Source organism: Triticum aestivum, chromosome 5B (genome assembly GCF_018294505.1).
Source record: "Triticum aestivum cultivar Chinese Spring chromosome 5B, IWGSC CS RefSeq v2.1, whole genome shotgun sequence".
Taxonomy (NCBI): Eukaryota; Viridiplantae; Streptophyta; class Magnoliopsida; order Poales; family Poaceae; genus Triticum; species Triticum aestivum.
In genome coordinates, this window is record NC_057807.1 from 668,686,260 (window position 1) to 668,690,701 (window position 4,442).

The window sequence follows — 4,442 nt, forward strand, 5'->3', positions numbered from 1 at the left end:
AGTCCAAGCACTCGCCTAAGTTATAAAAATCCTACCGAATGAAGAGCAACCCTCTCACTCGGAGGCTTAGCTGCAGCTTCGTGCTCGCCTAAGTTATCAAAATCCTGCCGAGTGAAGAGCAATCCTCTCACTCGGGGGCTTAGCTGCAGTCCAAGCACTCGCCTAAGTTATAAAAATCCTACCGAATGAAGAGCAACCCTCTCACTCGGAGGCTTAGCTGCAGCTTCGTGCTCGCCTAAGTTATCAAAATCCTGCCGAGTGAAGAGCAATCCTCTCACTCGGGGGCTTAGCTGCAGCCATGTGCTCGCCTAAGGTATAAAAATCCTACCGAGTGAAGAGCAACCCTCTCACTCGAGGGCTTAGCTGCAGCCCAGTGCTCGCCTAAGTGGACTAAAGAATAAGTCGATTGCAGTACAGGCACCTTGCTTTGAACCTGCAAAAGACATTCCGAGCCGAAGGCAATCGTATTCAAGCACCAAATCCAAGTTTGAATCGACATCTAAAGGAACCGAAAGTGCTCAGGCGTCAAGCCTGTTAAGGTTTGTCGGTTACAATTCCACTCGGCATACCGAGGCAAATTTAAAGCGTCGAGCCAGAAGGAGTTTTTTACCCCTCCTGTGGAGGACTGGAAGGTGCAACAAATTCATCAAGGTCAATCCCGTCGGCAATCCGAGTGGCAGCTGCAAGGAAAGTTTCCATAAAAGACCTGAAGTCGTGCTTCCTGGTATTGGCCACCCGAAGGGCCGCCAGCTTCTCTTCTCGCGCATCTTTGTAGTGGACTCGGGCCAGACACAGAGCGACATCTGCACCACACCGAGCCGAGGACTTCTTCCACTCCTGCACTCGACCAGGGATCGTGTTCAAGCGGGCCATCAGTGACTCAAGGTCATTCTGAAGTGTCTCCTCAGGCCAGAGCGTCGAGTCGATGCGAGATGTGGCGGCCTTCAGCCTTGCGAGATAGTCCACGACAGCTGCAACATGAGACTCCAGTCGGAAAACATCCATGGCAACTTCGTCGTTCACCGGAGAATTGACGGGGTCGAGGTTTGGCTCCAGTCGGCTGGTTTCTTCTTCAAAGTTTTGACAAAATTCTGCAAGGATGATCACTAAGTCAAGGGGATAGTCGAATGGAAAAAGCCACAATTGGAAATATTTGCCAAACATGGAGGTTTACCTTCAAGCATAAGAAACAGCTTCTTGGCAAGGCCACTCAGGAAGACCTCCAGTTCAGTTTTCTTCTCAGTCAATTTGCTGACTTGGTCGGTCAGGGCAGCTTTATCAGTTTTCAGTCGACTGACCTCCTTGTTGGCAATCCCAAGAGCAGCTTTCAGATTGGTATTGTCTTGTTCGAGCTTGGTGACTGAAGCTAACTTCTCGTCAGCAAGCTTGGTCTTCTCAGCTAGCTCAAGGTCTTTCTTCTGCTGGGCCTCCCTTACCTTACCTGCAAGTTACAGCAAGATCAGATTTTGAAACAAGCAAGGGGAAAAGCAGTCGTCAGGGTCTCACCAAACATACCTTCGGTCTCCTCCTTTGCCTTCGTCAGTTTCTCCTAAACCAGCTTCAAGCTCAGCTCGACTTGAGTATGTTTTTGTTCCAGCTCTGAGTAGCGAGCCACAAGATCACAAGAGTTCTGTGAAGAACCAATCGACTAAACGTCAAAAATAATTCACTTCCGAGTGAAAAAGCGAAAAACACACGTTTCTAAGACTACAGCCGAATACAAGCATTCGACCGTAGTCTCGGGGACTACACCCAGTGGGTGCACTCAGGGTGGCCCCACTAATCCCGATGAAGACAAAGTCGACCAGTCGACCCCAAAAAAAAAGTGCGAGGTGCATTCTCTAAGACTGTGATCAACTGCAAGCAGTCGACCACAGTCTCGGGGGCTACACCCAGTGGGTGCACTCAGCGTGCCCCCACCGGTTTGTGAAATCCAGTCGACCAGTCGACTGACAGAAAGATCGACATCATAAAGCCTAAGGTCGACTGCCAGCAGTCGACCTTAGCCTTGGGGACTACACCCAGCGGGTGCACTCAGCGTGCCCCCGCTAACACGGAGTTTGTTCGACACACCCAGTGGGTGACTACTATGAATTCCGGAAAAGAAAAGTTTTTGGTAGCATATCCAACAGAACAAACAGCGGTCGACTGACCTGGACATTGCTTTGGAGGGCAGAACTGGCGTCATAAGCTGCCTGGCTCGCGTCCCGGATGGTCTTCAGCTGCTCCATCATGAGTCCCGCCTGGCGTATTGCCTCCTTCGCTGCACCAGCTTGGTCCTCTGGGACGTGGTGCATCGTGAAGAGAGAGGGCTGCTGGGCACTCGTCAGTGGATTTGCGAAGGACACCGTGTGTCGAGTGGTGTTCTCTTCCTCCACAGTCAGAATCTCAGGCGCCGTCACATCCTGAAGCACCTTATTTGCGGACGCTTTCCGACTCCTCCTGCGTGCCAGTGGTTCTTCATCCTCGTCGTCGTCAGGGAGATTGATAACAGTGTTGGGTGGAGCTGCGGAGAAGAATCAGGATCAGAGATCGCGAGTCAGTAGACTAAGAACGGTGTTAAGAATACAGTACCTGGGTTCGAAGTTGCCGCATCCTCCATCTCGTGGTCATCAGCCCGGGCCGAGGTCTCAGAAGTAGCAGCACTGCAACTCCAAAGGATCAGTCGACTAACTTCAGCGTCGACCAGAGATAAAGTTCACACAAAATGAGAAGACACAAACGACACAATTACCCTGATATGGTGGGGATGGACACCTTCATCTTCGGCAGGAGCTTGGTCGGCTTCGGCGGAGCCCCCCTAGGCTGCTTCGGCGCCTTTTCAGTCGGCGCTGGAGAAGTGGTCCTAGGGCGCTTGGTCGACTGCGTCGCAACCCCCTTGCCACGTTCAGTCGAAGGGTCGTGGACGAGCTTCGACCGCCTTTCCGAGCGCGGTGGCACGACCTCCTCCTCTTCCTCCTCGTCTTCGGCGTCATCATCATCGCCGTCGTCATCATCATCGTCGTCGTCGTCCCCTGCAACGTCGAAGTCCCATTCCTCCTCGTCCTGGCTCTCGCCCCCACTCGCCTCACCCTCCTCAGTCGGAGTTTGTGCCCCATTGGGCATCGAGTACAGCTCGGTGAGGGCCTAGCAGATATCAAGACAATGATCAGTCGACCAGTCGGCAGAGTAGACAGAGATGAATGCGACAAGAATGCAGTGGAGAGCAGGGCAAGTGTACCTTATTTGGATCACTGTTGTGGTCGAGTGGAGGAATCCTTCTGGCTCCGCGTGGGTTGTCCTTGTTTCCGGTGACGGCTACCATCCATCTTTCCAGAGTGACATCGTCGACTGCTTCTGGATGGACTCTAGTCTCGTCTTCGGTCCCACAGTACAACCACATGCAGTGGCTCCGGAACTGGAGGGGCTGGATGCGACGCCTGAGGAAGACCTCCAGGAGATCCATGCCCGTCACTCCCTCCCGAACCAACTGCACCACGCGCTCCATCAACATCTTCACATCAGCTTTCTCCTCCGGGATCAACTTCAGAGAGGAGGGCTTGTTCACTCGGTCCATGGTAAACTGTGGGAGTCCACTCGACTGTCCCGGCGTCGACTGGTCCCGGCAGTAGAACCAGGTCGACTGCCAGCCTCTGACTGACTCGGGAAAGGTCATGGGTGGAAAGGTGCTCTTGTTCCTCACCTGGATGCCCAAACCCCCACACATTTGGACGACTCGGGTCTTTTCGTCGCCTGGACTCGCCTTCTTCACGGTCTGAGAGCGACACGTGAATATATGCTTGAACAAACCCCAGTGCGGTCGACAGCCCAAGAAACCCTCACACATGGACACGAACGCAGCAAGATAGGCAATGGAGTTTGGGGTAAAATTCAGGATCACTGCTTCTGCACTCGGATGCAGTCTCTATGGAGCCAGTCGACTGATCGAACAAGCCGTAGAGAGATTCGTTGGGCTCGATTGCCGCAACTTGGGTAGTGGCCGATTGGCGAGCCACCGCGTGACTCACCCATCGCTGAAGCCTCGACCGGCCTGAGCGCTTGCGCTGGCGGGAGACCGGGAGGGTGGACGATGGAGGAGCCGACCGATACTGGGTCGACGGTTGCCGCAGCAGAACGCCGCGGACACATGCGCGAAAATGCGTCGCACCGCGGACGGGGAGCGCATCTACGTCGAGTGGAGCCTCCTGGAGCCATGCGGAGTCGTCGGCGATGAAGGTGAGAGTGCCGAGACGGATCTCTTGACCCTCGACCAAAACTCCAGCAGACACCATGATGAAAGTACTCGGAAGAATTGCAACTTCTCCACAAAATCGCTAAAACACCTGCCCCACGGTGGGCGCCAACTGTCGTGGTTCTAAGCCTGACAGTAGAGTGGGGGGTAGGTATGGAGAGGCAAGGTCCTAGCTATGGAGAGGTTGTAAGCACAAAGGATGTACGAGTTC